Source organism: Lipophrys pholis (genome assembly GCF_963383615.2).
Source record: "Lipophrys pholis genome assembly, chromosome: 6".
NCBI lineage: Eukaryota > Metazoa > Chordata > Actinopteri > Blenniiformes > Blenniidae > Lipophrys > Lipophrys pholis.
Window position 1 is genome coordinate 11,591,561 of NC_137629.1, and position 21,095 is coordinate 11,612,655.

The window sequence follows — 21,095 nt, forward strand, 5'->3', positions numbered from 1 at the left end:
TGTCATTGTAGCCTGTGTCTTTGAGATCCTGTGTTCTTCGCTGTTTCCTCTTTGTGTGCCTAGGGCTTTGGATTTTTGAACTCTGTTTTGGCTCTGACTCTCCTGGATTATATTTGATGATACCTTTGCCTTGGACATTAAATAGACTCTGCCTGAATTTTGAACTGTTCGCGTCTGCATTTGGGTTCAACATCCCTGGACCCTGCTCCATTGCTGCTAAGTGATGCTAACTGGAACATTTGCTACAAAAACAGATGTGGAAAATGAGCAGTTAACTTTTATTCTAACCCCAGGCAGCACTCAGAGTGATCTGCAGCATTTTATACACATGCTCGTGTTTTATTCTGCTAATAATAAAAAAACAAAAATCCACTTGTTTTGGTGGAAGCTGCGCTGATTTGCACAGAAGAGACTGAACCAGACAGAAAGTACACCCACTGAAGATGTGTGAGTACCACCACTTTCAAAAGACCTCAAGTCAACAGATCAATTTCAAATCTTTCTAAATGATGTCAACATAAAACAAGTATTTCACTTTTTCTATATTGTGAGATTATTTTAACTTGAATTCTTCTATGTAGTCTGCCACTTTAGCTTCACTGTTAGAGACAATAGGATTGCATCCTCCTGTGTTTTTACCTCCATTTCCCTCCATGTTGGTTGCATTGATACTCAAGAACAACAGCCTGTTGATGTGTAAACAAGGAAGTGACTGGAAACTGGAGCCCGCCTCAGAGAACAGAGTCTACTGTGATTGGCGCAGAGTGTAACACGGGAAGTGGTCGCAAGAGGGGGTTCACAGAGACGGAAGGAGAACCACCTCTCTGATTCAAAAGTAAATGTTTGAGTAGAATCTCTCTCTTTTCCATCCTTAAGTTGGTGAGAACACGGCCGTGACCTGTGCAGCTGACCGTGTGGTGAGAATGTCTTTGTTGAATGAATAATTGTGTTAATTCGTAACTATCTCAGATCTGTTGTTTCTTAGGCCAGCCACAGCTTTAGGAACATGCAGAATCTAGAGAATATAGATACAATTAAATCTAACAATATAAATGTAGGTGATTTTAAAAAGTGGTACCATAATTACCCATAAGACTGAACTTGTAACAAAACACATCTATTTATGTTGCTCATAGCCTTTCTATTAAAATCTGGTCTCACTGAATCTGTAGTTTCTAGTGGAATATCAGTTACCCTCCGAAATGATTGTTTATGTGGAGTTTAGAACTTTTTTAATTCACTTCACATCTTTTAAGGACTGGCTCCCAGTGATGGTGTGTCCCGTCTGTGAATCTCTGCAGTGGAACCACCTTTCTCCAGCTTATCAGATCTGATTCCTTGACACTGTTTTATTTAAATACACTGTACATGTGTTTTATTGTGTCCAGTGTGTGGAGAGCACCATCCGTCTGATGCAGATAATCCACGAGCTGTATGTGAAGCTTGTAGAGCGTCACCGTGGCTCTACTTGATCAGGGTTACTGTTGGTTGGACACTTCTCAAGTCTATGTAGTTTCAATCTGTTAAATTATGGGTTGTACACTCCAGCCTCCATAAGAAGGACTCTAAAAAAATGACTTTTCAGTTTCTCAGACGAGACGCTCATCTGCACACATTAACAAAAAGCAGGAAGAATATTCATGACATACTCACACTCGCAAAATAAAGTGGCTTTCAAAAGTATTGATCCCCTTGAACTCTTCCACATTTCGTCACATTACAACCACAAACCTAAATGTATTTTGAGTGATAGACCAACGCAACATGAAACAAGTGATAAATGTTTTTTCATTTTTTTTAACAAATAAACAAAATGCGTGGTGCTAAAGTCTTCCTCCCCCTGATTCAATACTTTGTAGAGCTACGATAAGCTGCAATCACAGCTGAACACCAGCAGTGAACATCCACAGAGTTGAATTTGGCTTTAGTTGAACCTTCACCACAGTCTCAAGTCTTTTCAGACTCCTAACCGGTTTAGACTGATAGTTGTCCTCTGGACAGATTGTGGATCTCTGCAGCTTCTCCAGCGTTAGAATGGGCTTTTGTGCTGCATCTCTGATCAACGTTCTCCTTTCTCCTTCAGTGTAGGTGTACAGTCATGTTTTGGTAGGTTTTTCAGTTGTGTCAGACTACTTTTTTTAGACGTTAACCCTGCTTTAAATGTCTCCACAACCTTCTCCCTGATCTGTCCGCTGTGTTCCTCAGTCTTCATGATGCTGTATATTCACAAATGTTCTCTAATAAACGTCCGAGGGCTTCACAGCAGAGCATTCAGTCCGGAGCACAGGAGACTGAAGGTTCTACTACTCCTCATATAACTAACTGTCTTCTCATAGTAACACAAAGGAAGTGCTGCTCCCTGTTTGTATAAGTTGATTAAAAAGGAGTGAAACAGTACACAAGAGAAAGTCTAAAAACTGTTGGTGCAATGTGGCTGGTTTCATGCCAAAGTTCTGTGCCAATCAAGATTGAGGGAAATGTGCGGCGAGTGAAAATGTACACCACTATCTTCTATTTAAACACATCAACAAATTATCCTTCGAAACCAACAGTTGACTGCTCATCAAGCATTTCTAGAACTGGAGGGTGTATCTGTGATCTATACTCTCACTGCTGAGCTCATACACAACATTTTATCTTCATGCGAGCCTTTGACATACACATTGGCACTGACTAAGGGGATAAACGTGTTTTTAATAAGAATCTGTTTACATTGGGTCCTGCAAAATAACTGCTGAAGTGAATTTAGTTTGATGTCATGCAGACAAAGGAACATGTTTCAGGTGCACCCCAGTGGCAGAAACATTCCATATACACAGAACCTTGCAAAAGGTTTTTTTCAATTCCGTCTCCTTCTTTTCATTAACAACAAGAAATTTCAACACAAAATCAAAAATGCATCTGCAACATGGCTCATTTCATGTGGAAATATTGACTTCAAAACTGTCTTGATAGTTTATGATTGGAGGTAAAGTAGACACATTGAATTGTTAGTGTTTTAGTTTTATAAAACAAACAATAAACAAACAAAACATGAGATTCTGCAGTCATAGTTTTATCCAAACGTCCTGCTCTGATTTTACACTCCACATTAAATGCTGCTATAGCCTATAACTTTTTCTTTTGGGTTGAAGTGTTTCTCAGGAGGGTTTTTACAGCTGTTTTTTGAGCACAGTTTCAGTGAGGAGCCGGAGAAGCAGCAGCGCCGCTGCTCACCATTCACTGCTTTTTGCAGCCGCTCCAAGTAAAAACACACCGGCTGAGCCATGCTTAAAGCAGCTAAAGAAAAATGAGTCAAAGGATTGAAATGAAAGTCAATTATTCTCTGTCCTCTCTGCGTAGCCACGGTTTACTTTAACCGCATTACAGATCAATAGAAAATGTGCCGGTAATCCTCTCAGCTGTGTTTGTTTACCTCCTTCACATCAGCCTTAATAGACATGTGATTGTTCAGATCATGGAGAGCAGAAATCCAAATTATGGTCTTTTGCTTCAACTGATTTCAATGGGAAATCCCTGGGTGTCTAAGCTCGGCATCCAAAGTCAAAAGACATCTTGTTCCATGTTGTTGCAAATACCCCAGCAAGGCTAACTATTACTCCTCATAAAACATTAACAGGACTGATCATTAATTCAACCTCAAGGCTAAAGCACGTCTGCTTGAGAGCCCCTTGATGTTACGTTCTGCTCCCTCCTTCTCTTTCTAGCTGGAGAATAAAACAGACATGGAGGCTGTGGTGGTTTTTTCTATCAGAGAGTGAGATGGTCTTTGGGAATGAACACAATTATTAATGACAAGCGCGGTGGTCAGTGGGAAAAAGCCTAATTAAATAGTTTAACAGGGCAAATCAATTATTTGAGTTAAAGGATCGCAAGAACACATGGACACATGACACCCTCCTCCTTGAGACCTTCAGTGTGGACGAGGACAGATGACCTGAAAAGCCTCTCAGCAAGGAAAAAAGGAAATTGATGACAATTTGTCCATGATACTCCCACAATAGTAATAGATTTAAGACCTGAAGCCGGTGTACCAGATACATTGATCGCAAAAACTGTGTTTATCGAGCAACCTGCTTGAGATCTGTCCTCCTCTAACCGACCCGCCAATACAGAGTCCTCTACAAAATCACCGAAAGATTTGCAGATGGATTTCTAATTAGTTTGTTGTGTCATGTAATTATTGTGTAAACAGCAAGTAACATGATGGAGGAGACAGTCAGACTTTATGGTCTACTGAGAATTTACTGTTTCTATGTTACTGGTGAAACTTTAAAAGTGGGTGAAGAGGAAGATCAAGCAGATTTATGGACTAAACATCATATGAATGTCCTGTTCTTCAATCTCCCAGAGGAGCTCTGCTAGACTGAGATCTGTGACTGTGGAGGTCTTTGGAGTCCAGAGGACTGGTCGTCATGTTCCAGAAACCAGTTTGAGATGGTTTGATTCCTGTGAGCAGGAAGTCTCCACCAGAAGATGCTTCACTGTGGTCATGAAGGGATGGACACCCTCAGGTAGACAGGGAAGTTACAACCTGCTCAGTTGATACTAAGAAGAAGAAGATCTTCTCAAGACCATCACACCATTGATACCAGGCAAGGTAGATCCAAGCTTTTATTTTTGTGACACCAAATTCTGAATGTGGCAGAAGAAATGAAGACCTTCTCTGGTCCAATTCTGACTCCAGCCATTCTCTGTTTAAGTTCTGCTGGAGACTCAGACCTTCTCTGTTCCAGTCCTGGTGGAACCAAATCTTCTTCAAGTTGATACTGATGGAACTCTTGACTTCAACCATTCAGTCATGCTGCTGAAAAGTGAGTGTAAAAAGGAGGCGTTTGTGTCTTTTCATGAGACATGAACAATAGTGTAGTGTTATAAAAGAAAACCTTGTTTTCTAAAAGGTCATTGAGCTTTTTATAAATGGCATCTGCAAACAAATTTACCCGTCTTTAAGTTAGATACATGTACGGCTCAGCCACTTCTCAGAAAATAGCATTTTTCTGTAATTATCAAGCAAAGGGACTGTCACCATATGGGTGTACGTTCATGCACAGGAATGAAGGGCCTCCATGTGTTCAAGGTTATGAAGGAGCCTTGGCTGTGATTTTAAAAAGCAAACACTGCCATCAAAGAGCAATCCTTTCCTTAGAAGTCCATGGTTGTTTCAGGAAGACACAGCCAGGCATGTGCTAACAGCAGGCCTTTCAATCCACACCGCGTTTATATTTGATGAATGAGAGAATCAGGCAAAAGCAATCACAGACTATTGAGCCACGAAAGTCTCGAATGGCAAATGGACTTCACTTATAGCACTCGTTATTATCTCTTCAACCTTCTTCAAGCACTTTACATGATCAGTCACACACACGCACACGCACACGCACACGCACACGCACACGCACACGCACACGCACACGCACACGCACACTGGCTGCCATGCAACCTGCAACATCAAGAGCAACTTGATCTTTCCAAGAGAGGCGGGGATCAAACCGCTGAACGTGGGATTGGACGATGACCCAGCAGCTGCAGCTGCCTCGTCTTTACACGAAAATACAACTGAAGTAATTACTGGTCTCATTGTGGGTCATGAAGGCAGCAGCGAAGATCGAACTGTTCAGTCAGAGGGGGAACCGTCAGTGGAACAAAGGAGGAGCTCACAGACAAACACCCACAATATCTTTTACCAAATGTCCACAACAGAGCAGGTAAGTGGGAGCTGAGGTACGGAGACACGTCCACCTTTCACTGGAGCGTCTAGCGTGGTTTTAAACACTCGTGAGAATGTCTGTTTATGTTTGTTTATTGTTTTTCAAAGAGAGTAGGAGGTACTAGCCTGTGATTGATCTCAGAGGAAGGAGCAGCTTTACCTCCAATCTGCTCATAAAATGTTTCTTAAGTCTTTATGAAGTCTTTAATTGTGGATTACATTCCATCCAAAATTTGTATATTCAGAAATTTTTTTATTATCATAAATTATTTATAATTTTTTTGTACTTTTGACAGTTATAGGTTTTTTTTCATTTTAATTTCAATTTCTTTATGTTGTACTTTGTCACATCTTTATTATTGTTTATTTATCAGTCATATTCAGATTATTATTGTTCATATTAAAACATGTGGAGTACAATATCAATTAGTATCGTTGGCTATAGAGAGAGCATATTTTGTTATGTAAGTAAACTTTGTATAAACACAGAGCAGGCAGACTTTGAATATATTAAACTTATAAAGCATCTTTGAGTAAACATCTAGTCTCATATGAATATCTTGAACACAGAAATCAAAATCTGCTCTTTCAACTACAGTCTTTTAATATTTTTTCTGCAGATTTTATTTTCTCTACGCTTTGAGAGCAAATGAAACATTTATTTCTTAAACAGCCTTTTATTGATGCAGATTTGTTGGGATGGACGATTCTAGAGGATTCTGATCTTCGGATGAATCCTGATGGATTGACATCAGACATCTGACTCAGAATACACTGAATTTAGCCAAAACCATCATTTTGCTCGCTTTGAGTTAAAAGTTTAATAATCCACATGGATTTCTTAATGAATAACAATGCAATCTATTTGATTTTTCTATGTTGATATTCTATTTTACAGACCAGTTCGGGATGCTGTTGGAGCGCGTACAGACTTGACACACATCTACTGGGAGAGGAAAACCTGTGAGCTGACCTGACTCACGTTACCCTGACCTGCACATGAACACACCGCTGCAGGAGTCTGGAAATACAAATCCTTTGAGGTTTTATTTTAATTTGCTGTTTGAGCAAATAGTAACACAGTAGCAGCCTGTGCATGTATCTGTAAATGCCAACAAGTTAATGAATGTTTAATTAGAAAAGTTTCTCTGCTCTGCACTTGTTGGTTAATTTACATGGCTGTTTTTTTTTCATTACTCCCTATCTGTTTTCCAGGAGAAAAAAAACAAAAAAAAACAAACATCTGTGAGAGCTGATTCTGGCTTTGGAAAGCTGAATTTTGTGCAGCTCAGTGACACCGGGGTGAATTTATTTCAGTTGCTGAAACAGAATTGTATTGTCTGCACGCAGCGTAGAAGAGCCGAGCACACAGTACACCCCTCCTACTATCAGCTCAAAAAACAAAAAAAAAAATATTCGGCCTGCCTTTCTCTGTGATGTCCTTCCATTGTCTGCTTCCATTCCTGAAGCCAAGAAGTAGCCACAGCCCGAGGTGATCCTCACCAACACTCATAAATACTTCTCAGCTCAAACCTTCACAAACTGACCCAGTAAACAGAAGCTCTTCTCTGGTTCCTGTCGGTTTGAACAGTTTAGACTGTAAACTCTTAGAGAACCATGTCAACCAGCCCCAGTTAGTGTTTGTTGTAGTGGGATGAAGGTGATGGGTCACTTCTGCTGCTGCTTGCATGGATGATGTCTGTGTTTGCTGCCAATTCTAAACCAATTCTAAACCACTTCTAAAAAAAACTCCAGATTTAATGTTTCACCTGAAGTCAGATGAGAGCCCGAGAAGCACACATTTGCATGTCCTGTCAGAAGAGAAGAATCTGCTGCACCGCTGGTCAATATGGTTCAGAGATCACCTCCGTGTCTCCAGGTGGTTTCTCATAATGTACACGAGAAGGTCTGAGCTTCAACCAGAACGCTGGATAATTTCATCAGAATGAAAATAAAAATGTTTTCTAGGTAAGTGTGAGAATCCATTCTATTTTCTTTGTGGGGTCCCAAACCTCCAAACCCACTGAACCGCTGAGTTATGCAGTGAGGACTACGATCACCATCAGATTACATGAATACTGCCAGAGGGTCATTAGCTATGATAAAACAGTTCTGTTTAAATATTCATTAAATCAATGAATCAATAGATAAATAGCTTCTTTCACTTCATCTTATGAATTCAGATTTTCACATATTACTCTTATTCTGAATAGTTTGTGGGAATAAAATGTTAAGGATTGTCCAATGTAAAATAAAGAAAAACACAGGACACTTTAAATCAAAGAAATTGATATTCAAGGATTATTAAACTATTAATGTAGCACTTTCCATCCAAGAAAAATTACAGCACACGGTGCTTTATTATCCACCATCATCCCATATTTCTCTTCCAGCAGAATGTGTCGAGTGTTGTCTTAATGTGTTATACTCTATTATCTTTACTTCATAAAGAGGAAACAGGAAGAAAGAAAGAAAGAAAGAAAGAAAGAAAGAAAGAAAGAAAGAAAGAAAGAAAGAAAGAAAGAAAGAAAAAGAAACAAACAAACAAACAATGAAACAAACAAACAAACAATGAAACAAAGAAACACAAATATAGAAATGGAATACAATGTTTTGAAATAAAGTGAAAACCATGGAAATGAGGATTAATGGGCACATTTGATGCATTTTGATGAAGCGTTTTATAATTTAGGTGAATGTCTGTTGAAGAAGCGGGAAAAATGAAGGGAGCATCTCCTGCGTGTACTCTCTGCAGAGCACCCCCCCCTTTTCACACACACACACACACACACACACACACACACACACACACACACACACACACACACACACACACACACACACACAAACACACACACACACACACACACACACACACACACACACACACACACACACACACACACACACACACACACACACACACACACACACACACACTCTCCCCATCCCGTTTCTGTCCGCTCCACATGATAAAGTATCCAGGCAGGAGGTCTGTCAGTGTGTAAGTGGCCCATGCCAGAGCACCTCTCCTGGGGCAAAAAGGGGGTTGGGGTGGTGGGGGTGGCATTCAAGGAGCCTCTCAATCGGAAGCCATACGTTGCACCTCCCTCTGAGCTCTCTTCAATACTTGGTAAAGTCTAAACTTGTTTTGTCGATGCATCCTTCACTTCCTCCATATCTGTCTTTACCTTTAGTTTCTCTCCCCATCTTTGATTTCTTTGCCCTCATTCATCACTCAACCCCGGGCCCCCACCCCCACCCCCACCCCCACACACACCTTTATGTGAGCGCCTCGCTCTCCTTGTGTTATCAAGAAACCCAGAAACTCACACAGACACACACACTTTGAGACTGAAAACACCACGCGTCATTACCTTGCTGAGAAACTGCTGCCAGCCAGGCGGCCTGCCATCTATCTGTTCCCACTTCACATGAATTAGGGGCTTTCTTCCTCTTCTTCCCTCCTCCCTCTGAATCCCTTAACCTCCTGTTGGCTCTTGGAGAGGTCACAGGGTCACAGCTCCAGGAGGTAGAGGTTTATTGACGGGGTCAAGCTAAAAAGCTCTACTCCTTTGGTATCCAATCACCTCTGGCCCGAGGCGCCACACATCTGGGGATGCTTCTGGAAATGCTCTTTTCCTCATGCATGCCTGACCAGAGAAATATCTTTTGGATTTGGAGGTTTGGATTCTGTTCTTTATATTTCTTCTGGAAAAGCTGGTTTTCATGGCCTTCCTGCTGCAGCGAGTGGCTTTGTAGCCTCAGGCTGCTCTGCCATTCAGGTCCCTACGACACTGCTGCCTCTGTGGCTGCACTGGTTCGGCATTAAAAGCCTTAGGGTGCCAATTTACAAGACCTATCTGTCTCTGAAGTGAGGCACTGAAGTCAAGAACTGGATGGTGCTGGCTTCTTTATCTTGAAAGCAAAATGCACCACTCCCGTCATGATCTTAGGGCTACAAATGCCATGTATGGATCTCTTAAATTCAAAGGGCATAGACCATCACAGTGCCTCTTTGAAATTGCAACGCCTGCTGCATATGAAATACAGTCAGTGGGCCAGATTGCTCCTGTCATTAGACGTGTCACTGACTTCATGTTTTGCTGTTCTTCCTTGGAAAAACTTCAGGTTTCAGTCAGAAAATGATGCAGAGCACAGATGCAGAGAGCAGAGCCAGATTGATCTGCTCGTCTTGAATTATCTTGCAGGTCATGCAATATTGACAAGGGAGTCAACGGGACTCGTCTGCTCCATTCAATAGGTGGGATGGGTCATCTGCCTCAAAGTGCTGCTTAAGCTAAAAGTATTGCATTAGTCTTGATCTAGAGAGAGAGAGAGAGAGAGATAGAGAGGGAGAGGGAGAGAGAGAGAGAGAGAGAGAGAGAGAGAGAGAGAGAGAGAGAGAGAGAGAGAGAGAGAGAGAGAGAGAGCTAACTAATGATCCCACCATAGAAAAGTTTGAAAATTTAAGAGACATTTCTTTACAATCCTTAGGCACCATACAAGAACAAACGTGTTCCTGTAGGAATGAAACAGAGGTGGTCCTCATTCAATGGCAGGACACGGGCTGAAACTGTACCAATTAATGTAGTGAAGATGGGACGAGTAGATGGAAGAACTCTTCATCTTTTCTACAGTCACAAACGCTGGGTAACAACCAAAACAATGTTCTGATTTCCTGGTTTCAAGAATCCTGAAGATACAACTTGTTATGGGTTGTGTCTTCAGTCTTCAGACATATTTCCAGGATATTTTCTATGTTTCAGCCATTTTTAGGTCTTACATTCTTTGTATGAATTTCTGCTGTTGCTCTTCTTTACCCCACAGCTTTAACTTAGTCATGGATCATCTCCCATATTTAGCTTTTTTCCAGTTCCAAAATTCAGATAACAAGCACACATAAGTCTCGTTTGAATATTCGTTGCATGTGATATTACTTTTAAGGAACCTTGAAGGAATTTCCCTCTGAGATTATTAAAATATCTCTATTCTATTCTATTCTATTCTATTCTATTCTATTATATTCTATTTATACATAACAAGGAGAGACAAATGGAAGTAAAATATGTATAGTAGATCATAACTGGGTGCACAAATATATAAAGGTATGTTACAACGATAATATAAATGGTTTATCTATTTTTAGTAAAAAATAAACTAAATGTAATTACTGCAGCCAGTATTTGGCTTTGGTTAAAATTATTACTATTATTACATTGGCAGGTAATGTTCACTTCAAGGTCCAACAACATGGAACTGGATAAAGAGGGGTAGAAGATGGGTGGATGGATGGATGGATGGATGGGTGGATGGATGGGTGGATGGATGGATGGATGGATGGATGGATGGATGGATGGATGGATGAATAATGACTCAGTGTGATGTGCATAGTAATGGTCGGTGCGATCATCAGCCTCCATGTGATGGAAGGTCCACAGCTGACGTCATGGTGCCAGTGAACATTGTACTGTCCACCTCCAGAGGTCCTGCAGAGTCTGTACCTCAGAGGGAAGGAGCTGTGTTGAGAATACATTAGAGAAAAACAGTGACAGTGACAAGACGTTCCTCAAGATCACTTCGTTTATATATTTGCCAAAAACAAACGGTTTGAGAATATTACAGTTTGTGACCGTAGGTGCATATAATGCAATTATCCTTTAAATAATGGGACTGGCAAAGGAGCATGTGACTAAAATACTAAAAGTGGTCAACTGAGAATAAACATATTGCAGATAAAGCCTTTCTCCCACAATCCCAGGGTTCATTTCTGTGTTGGGCTCACAGCTGATCTATGCAAATAAAACAAAGCCGAGAGAAAATTGAATCCAGAATCCTTCCAGATTCCCCAGCTGACTTCACAGTCTACTGTTGTCGTTTCCCTGGTGAGAGCGGCTGCCTATCCTCCACCTGTCCATCCACCTTGTCCGCCCAGGAGGGAGCCGCAGCGGCGGCGTCACATGCAGGCAGACGTGGCCTTCATTTCACCTGTCACATTCATCGTGATGGGAGCGGCACCGAGGTGCAGCGATGCCAGTGAACCCAATCATGCAGGAAAACTCTGAAACAAAAAGTAATTATGTCCTTGTGCTTCTGCTGAAGGTAATTAAACAGCAGAGTCACTGCAGCACACACACACACACACACGCACACATGCATGCAAGCGCGCACGCACACATACAAACAAACACACTAATCCACACGCACACACACACTAACACACACATACATTAAAACTGAAGAATCTCTTGGATTAGACAAGTGTATTGTCTACAGCTGTGAGGCCTGAGGACTGCATTGTGTCACACACTAATATAAATGCCATACCAGTAACCGAAAGCAAATCTTTAACAAATCTTCCACACAGAAATGATAAATAAATGAAAAAGCCATGCTTGAAGTGAGATTACTCTGCATTACTGTCTTTACACGACCACAGTGGCCACTGTTAGATTCATTTCAGTGTTATTCTACAACTCCCACATGAAACTCTTCACCTGGTACTTGTTGAAATACAAGGAAATCGAACCTGTTTCAAGAGTCAGTTTCCGATTTTTTTTTGTGGGATCTTTCACGTCAGTCATCACAAAACATTTATACAGCATTTATATGAAAACGATGTTGTATAAGGATACCAGAAATCAGACATAAACCTCCATTCATAGATTGGACATATTTCTCTATTCAATTCAGTGCAATGATTTACTGCCCGGTTGTTAAAGTTTTTACACTAATACATTGAGGTTGTATTTGAAAGCAAAACAAAAATTAAACAAAAGTGATGATTGTCACTTTCTTTTAATTTTGTGTTCCTTATGAACTGAATCAGTGTGTCAGTATATTTCAGGTAGTTTCTCCATCTGTTCCAATCAGGTAGAATTGTTAGTTGAAGTTACCATATGAGAATGAGAATGAGATTGCATGTTACTGCTGACAGGACACTGTGGATCGTCGTCATCTGTCAGGGATGAAGCAGATGTGACTGTCAGACTCTGCAGATGCAGGCTTCTGATGAGACAGGTGGTTCCCAAAACACTTTGTTGAAAAGTGACAGTGGACTAGTAGAAGCACTTTGTGTTTGACAGAGCTCCACTTTGCACACATGTGACTCCTTCACACATTTGGAACATTCTGGACTTTCAGATAAAACCCCAGAACCATTGTGTTACTTTGCAGGTGAAAATAGCAGCTCAACAGGCCACAACCTGTTTTGGAGCAATGAGGTACATATGAACTCTGGGCTTTTTGAAATTGCTCCGAATCCGTCCACATGGAAAAGGGGGAAATAGTAACTTTTCTGAAACGCTGATACTGGTCCTGCACACTACTGCCGTAGTAAATAGGTTTTCTAGATGGACAATAGCAACAATGGCAGCCTCCAGAGTGTCATGACTCCCAGTACATACATATTCTCATGGAACTTGGTAGTTTTATAGTTGACAGTCACCACATAATAAATACATTTGGGTTGAATCCTGTGTTTAATGTATATATATAAAAAAAAAAAAAACCTTCCCTTTCAGATCCATAGAGACTTAATGACACTTGATCTGATCATTCATCTCCATTTGATCACTAAAGCCACACATTTCCGCCTGTGTGATGCAAACTGACCACATTTGGTTGGACAAACACCTCAGAATAAAGTATTAGTCTTCCGTATTTTCAGTCCTCCTCATGACATTTATGTGGAGTGAAATATAAAAATCCCTCCAATCACAGCTCAGGTTAAGGAGCGAATCAGCTCAGCTGCTCCACAAAGCTGGAGAGCTCCAAAACTAACTTAAAGGTGCCATCGTCAGTGAGCTTCGATGAGAAAAAGTCTGCCAGCTCGCACGCTCAGAGCAACTTTCTGTCTCTGTGCTGCTGCCAGTGCGCCTGTCAATCAAAGCCGCACAGCAGTCCCGCCCACTCACAGCCCGAAAGGCAAGGAGAGCGTTTCAGATGCAGGCTGGCCTCTTCTTCTCTCCTTCTGTGAGATAGGACCAAGAATTGAAGGCATAATGTGTGTTTTGATGTTTGAATGCACCATAACTCACCGGCCCTTCAAGGATTACTGCTCAGAATGTAAGTTCTGTCCCTGCTCTGTCCTGGGTGAGACAGGACCCCGTCCCACCGGACTCTCTGGAGACAGGACGCACGGGTGTCACCCAGCCGTTGGCATGCCGGAGTCGGCTGCCTGGTGTCCCGGCTGTGAGCATGTCCCTCTGCCTTCTCATGAAAACTCATTTACACACCAAACATTTAACTTTTTTGTTCATCAGATATGCCTTCATTCGTCTTTTATTTCAAGTTTGCGGCTTTCAATATATAAAAAATCAAACCTTTTCCAACGTGGATATCGTTTTAATATTATTATTATTTCTTTTGCAATTTTAGATCCATTGTGTTCATCAAGTATGCTTAAATGAATAAATAATTGTACAATCATAAAGGTGAGGTTCTGCTTAAAAAGTTAGAGTTAAACAGCTTTAAATAGTGAAATATACAGGTAAAATCATAAGCAGTCAAAACAGAAAAGTGACCTGCAGACCCTATAGGGTTAAAGAACCCTGCAGTAGGTTAAATTGAGGGTCCACGATGCTCCATCAGAGCTGACAGAGGAACGCTGCCACCCACACAGCCACACAAAGCCCGAGCCCTAATTTCTGCTGTAGAAATAATTGAAAATTATCACTACAACTCGTACATGTGTGAGTACATAAATTTGAAAGATGATACAATATTTGTCTGCGCAAATGTGAACAATTTTCATGATGCCTTTTCATTTTTTTCATAAACCTGAAATGAGGCAGTGTTTCATCTAACAGTCGTAAAAAATGAAGGGCATTACTGAGAACTCATCAAACTGACACGGTAATTGAAAGAAGGAAAAATGCAGAGCTGTATAATGAAAGTAAACCAATGTGAGTAATTGCACATGTTTACAAATACAATGAGCAGCAGAAGCACTGCACACAGCTTCCTTTGAATGCAAATGTCCCTTCTCCCCTCTTTTACAATAGCCACCATTTCAACAGTTCCTCACAGAGGCAGGCTGGTTTGTTCATGGGTTTTACATGCGTGTGTGTTTTACACACTATCCAGCATCTGCTATCAGACATCATTGCCTGAACATCTTTCTCACAAACCTACTTCCACTTACTTTCTGATCAGCAGGTAGCCAAAGAGAGACAGGCGTTCCCCAGTACACACAAACACACATGGACTCCTCCTCGCCATCATTAAGACCATGATGTAAGCTGTGGCAAGGCGGCTTTCAGGCCTGATAACACCACACATAATCACTCCTGATCCCTCAGTTTCCCTTATTTCGCTCTCTCCATCTCTCTCCATCTCTCTCTCTCTCCATCTCTCTCTCTCTCTCTCTCTCTCTCTCTCTCTCTCTCTCTCTCTCTCTCTCTCTCTCTCTCTCTCACACACACACACACACACACACACACACACACACACACACACACACACACACACACACAAACAGCCTCCCTTCTTTTTCTCATCCACCTTTCCAAAATCCCTGAAGATGTGCTTCAAAAGGCCAAGTAGTCCCTTTTAGGCGTCCGAGCACGAGTTGGCATCAGCGTTTGCAGTGTGTTGCATCAGCACATCACATAAACACACTGAGATACAGGCGGGGGAGGGGTGGGGGCCGGCTGGGCGGCGCTGTTAGTCACAAACATGGTCACATGGCTGAGGGATGCCGGCGTCCCCCGTGGTGGAGTTACCTGTGGTTGAATGCTGCACCTGCTGCTCTTCTTCCTCTGACTCAGTTGTCTTTGACCGACTCATACAGGCTGTAACACACCGTGAGTCTTTTCTGCTTCTCTTATCAAATATCACCCCTAAAAAAATGCCCCAAAACTTCAGAAAGTAAATCTCATCTTGATATCTTCAAACAGATTATACAGCGAGAACATCTATTAAAGCTTTGCACATTTGAAAACAGCCACCAACCTGATATTTTACACACAGACATGTGGAAGCTGATGGAGAGACTGACTGAGGATCACATCTGACATACACATTGATTAACACACTGTCCATAAAGCACATTTGCTTTGAATGCCGCGCATATGGAAACCCGTGCGCGACTTTCAGAAACATAGAGTTCACTCATAGATTCATGCTCATGTTTGGTTTGCAACTCTGGAAATGTTTTTGTTGCTAATGATTGCAAATGTTTTCACTATTTAAGAGAAGTAGGTGTCAATCAGCAGCTGAGAGACATTTCATCAGCTGGTCCACCATCATGGACTTCATTACAACACATTGTCTGTGTTGTACTTGAAACTTGACTTTGTGACAGATCAACTACCATTCTTTTAGTTTTTCATAGGCTTTATATTCAGTTCTGTCTTCATGAGTTGTATTTCCTGTGTTTTCCTGATGTTCTCTTCTCTCCATTCATCTCGGTGATCAGCAGGCCTTCACTTTTCTAGCTGTGCAGATGTAACTCTGCCTCCTGCTGTGTGGGTACGTATGTGTGTATCTACATGATCATGTGAAATAGCGTCATTTTAGCGTTTCTGATTGGAAAAGTCTAACATTTATATGGAAACGTTTTGGAAACGATGTCTGTTTCCACGGAAATGCCTGAAATACTGATCACAGCTTAGTTTTCATTTTCAGCCACTCGTGGGTAGTTTTGTTTGTTTTTATGGAACGGAACCACACACATGCAGCAGAAAACAATAACAATAATAACAGAGAATACACAGACGACCAAGTTTAATTGTAATTAGGGTGACTGTCAACTAGAATACTACCAAGTCGTTCACTAGACCATGCACAGTCATGCTTGTACTACTCCACTGTCACTTTTCAAACAAAGTGTGCAGTAGCAGCATTTCAGAAAAGTCATGTTTTCAAAAAGTCCCACCTTCCGAGCCGCTCTCCATAAGTTGTGAGTTCAGTAACTCCGAGGAACTGACACCCAAAACACAATGTAAGTTTTCCACTTTCAATTGAAAACATTGTCGTCTAAACCAAGCCTGAGTCTTGCTGATCTATGTGTTCAGTTTCTGCATGTTTATGAACTAAACAAACATCGTTCGAAATATGAATGTGATCTATATCTTGGTATTCAGTCCACCCTGACTTATATTTAACAGCTTCCTCCACCAGTGAGTTCAACTCCACCTTTCTGTGCTTGTAGCCTCCAGGCATCTTTCATAAAGAATGCAAACAAATAAACACACATGATACAGTTTGGTCTCATGTAAACAGGCTCTGAGGCCCTATTCAAGTATCATTTCTGCACATGTTTCTTTTTCTGTAAAACCTATGAAAAATGCACAAAAAATAAAAGTGTAATCTACTTGTATTTTATTTTAGTGATCAGGCTTAATTAATATCAAAACATTCTGCTGAAAATTTGAATTCAAATAAATGTGGATGAATGTGTTGGCTTTCTTTTAACAGATTTTTGGAACATAAAACTCAGTTTATGCACTTTCACGAGTCATGAATGTGATTTTTGATGTGTGTCTCCAAATACGTGAATTCATGTTGTGATAATAAAATAGGTGATATGAAGGCAATCCTTCACTGTCAGAGACAATAAAGCAGCTCTAAATGCAGCAGCGGGTTGAACAGTCGTAACCCGAATAACAGTTTTCTTTAGGAAGACTTTATAGAAATAGATCAAATGTACAAGAGTGCCACTGAGCTCCAGCGATTCCCTTTTCAATAAAATTCACCTTTTCATCATCTTCATACAGCTCCCTGACCTGTGTCCTGACTCTGGGACCTGGAAAGCTATAGTTTCTATAAATACCACCCTTACAAAGTCCACAGGAATATAAATGTGTGTGAGAAACAAAGCCTCAGTGTTGTGTTCCCTGTGTAATCAGATTTGCAGAGGTTGTGCATTAGCTGATGCTTCTCAGTGGCTGTAAACAGTAATGGATTGAGATTTCCTGATGGATAGCACAGACCACGAAGGAAGCTACTTTGGGGAGTTATGGTGTTATAATGTATAAAGATTTATTGTTTGGTGATGTGTGGGTTTCCATTAAGAGACTTGGTTTCATGGATTCCTTTTTATTTGAAAAATCTACAGAGATTAAATCATGTACTACGGTGAACACAAAAGTCAAGGCAGAACCAGAAGCATGGGTACAACACATCTTTGCCCCTTAAACTTTTTAACCAAGTGTGTGAAATTATTTTAAAGTAATGTCAATTTGTTAAAATCTTTACCCAAACGGCGTCAACATGTCCAGGGATTAAATCTTCTTGTTTGCTTCCCGCCAGAGTCGGTGGACAGTGGACGAGGTGATGACAACAGTTTGCCCGGTCCTCTGAAGGCTTTCCGGATACTGTAACATGCTGCTGTCGTTCGGCACGGCGAGGACGTCATAAAGGACTCAGGGTGGAACAGTGGACCGTCACGCAAAACCAAGAGGCAAGCAGCTGCTGACGAGTGAAGAAGTGAGAGCAAATAAGTGTCAGGGTTAACACACTGTAGTCTGAGATTTAAAGGCAGATTAGAGAGAGAGATTACTGAAAGTGTTAATTGGCTGCACACTCCATGTGTTTTATGAGTGTTGTGCTTTTATTACCCGACACAGCTTGTTGTCAAGATGCTGTCAAGACATTTTCCTTTTTTCTCTCTGTCCTCATACACACAGCTTCCTGTACAGTGTGTGCATCCAGGGTAATACAGGCTATCGGTTTCACAACAGATTGATTTATTCTGTATAACTAGTTTGATTAGCCTGTCAATCTGACCATGACACCTATCGTGGCGGAGGCTAACCAGCTGACCTGATCTCAGCGAACTTGAACACATGCAGGACTAAACTACAGAGCAAACGTGTACTGGAGTGGATTTGATATTTATTCTCGGCTGAATGTACCGAACAGCGAGAAAACACACTTGAGCTACAAAGGACAGTAACTTTTCATAATGCTTCCTACGCTTTCCATTTTCTTCTAAAGATTACATCTTTACACCGTACTAGTAATTTTTCCAACTATAACAGCCATTCAGCCGAGTAAACGAAGACATGAAAAGTCCAAACAATCCTCTCCTGAACAAAGAGACCTGGTCTTCAGCTTTCTCCTGTCGTCTTGCCCGTTTAGTTGACCTCTGAGCTCTGATCCAACTGCAATTATCCCGGTTTGACTTCAGCTGGTTATAACTATCAGAGAGATTCTTATAGAGACGTCTTCTGGGACTTGTTCTCTACACACTGCAGCGTCTGCATTGATTTGTGTTGTGATGCTTGTGGTGTTTTAGGAGCACGTCACACATTATCTGCCACCACAAATCTGGAATTAGCTGAAGGTAGTTACTTTAAATCACTGACATACTTCCTCAGAAACAACCACCTGCATTATGGATGCATGTAGACTTCTTCATGATGTCCCTCTCAGACAGCTGGCAAGCATACACACTAATGACTCCACATGCTTTAAAGCGTTTCACCAAGCCTCCACAGTCATCTGACTTTGCCTCATGCATGTAAAGAACACACCGTTTGGCTTGAAACACGTGACCTTCACCACAACAAACACACTCACAGAAGGTGTGTGTCTAAATGCTGGAAAGTGATCCGACTGTGTGTGTACTCACAGCATACACACAAAAAGCCTGATTGATTCTGTCCTGCTCCACAGGAGCTTTGCTCAACATATGACACACCTGGCAACGGGCAGGACATCTGTTGCACTCAATTACATCACAATGTGTGTGTGTGTGTGTGTGTGTGTGTGTGTGTGTGTGTGTGTGTGTGTAAGAGAGAGAGCGAGCTCTCACAGCATATGTAGTTTTCACTGAACCTGTTTGAAAACGACACTTGAACTCACTCTAACCATCAACACCTCGATAAAACACTGATGCCTTGGACTTGGTGTGAAAAGGATGAGCACGATCAGATGTTAACTATCAAGGGATGGATGGATGGATGGATGGATGGATGGATGGATGGATGGATGGATGGATGGATGGATGGATGGATGCATGCATGGATGGGTGGGTGGGTGGGTGGATGAGGAATGGATGGGTTAGACTTTTCGTCCCAGACAGCAGAGTATGTTTGTTTTAGTTTTAGAGTCACAAACAAATTTGCTCCAACCAACTCCACCTCACTGTTCCACATTGAATGTTGCCACTGATGAAAGTTGGTGGAATTCTCTATTGTGTCATTTGAGGGATAACTGAAACTGTTATTTAAAAGTTATTATGGTGAATTAATTAATAAATGATCAATTGTGTGTATTGTGCACACTGTAAAAAAATAAATAAACAACAGGTGGTATCAAAGTACAAATAAATAACCAACTAATCATACTTTGATTGAGGAAATTCCTTTTTCTAGATTTTCCATCCAATTTCTAGGATGCAGTGAGCAGCCTTGTTAAGGTGCTCCAGGGAGCTGATGTGGGTCATGGGGTCATGGGGTCAGCTGTAGAAATCAAACCTGCAAACTCCCATTTCCGCTCCTCTGATCTCTTAATCCCACTTTATTAAAAAACTTTATTATACTTTAAAAAAGAAAATTGTACAGGAAAGTTTCTGTGGAAAATGTAGCGGCGTATATGCAAACTAGTGTATCTGCTTATCTTCCGACCATCATCTGCATATATGGAGAACATTTTCTCCTACAGATACTGAGCAGAGCTGGTGAAGGAAAGGAGCTAACAGGTTTACATACTTAATGTTGCTGACAATACCCTTTTTACATCAATTATTATCAAAATGATTCCTTCTGCATGTGTAGCTTTTCAAAAATGATAATTCCAGCATATCATTCCAGCTCTGAGATACAGAAGTGATTTGTCCTCCAAACAAGACAATGTAAAACTGCCAGCCAAAAGGAAATCTCTTAATTTTGAATTTAAGTATGTTTCAATACTTTGTTCATGGAAATAGTTTGACTTTTACTGAAGTAAAGAATGTGTCATGTTTTCTTTGGGGGGGTAAGGATGCTGAGTAAAGATGAAGCATGGAAACACCACACACACTCTTTGGTGATTCCTTACTCTATGAGAAATGTGTCTCCATGTGTTTATCCTGTGAAGGAATTATCATCTTTAAAAATGACTTTATTTTATTGTGAGAATATACAAAGCTCTTCATTCGTTTGGTGACGTTTGTGACATGGATAATTCAATTACTTTGATCTGAATTCAGTTTGTTCAACACCATGTCTTCCAGGTTGTTTTGAGTCAAATGGAAGTAAGAAACAAAAGATAAAGTGAACTTTTAGATGAGCCGTGAGTCAACAAGGTGGTGTGTGTGTGTGTGTGTGTGTGTGTGTGTGTGTGTGTGTGTGTGTGTGTGTGTGTGTGTGTGTGTGTGTGTGTGTGTGTGTGTGTGTGTGTGTGTGGGTCACACACTGATGTAAGGTGTGGGTACAGTTTGCCCAGGACACGACAC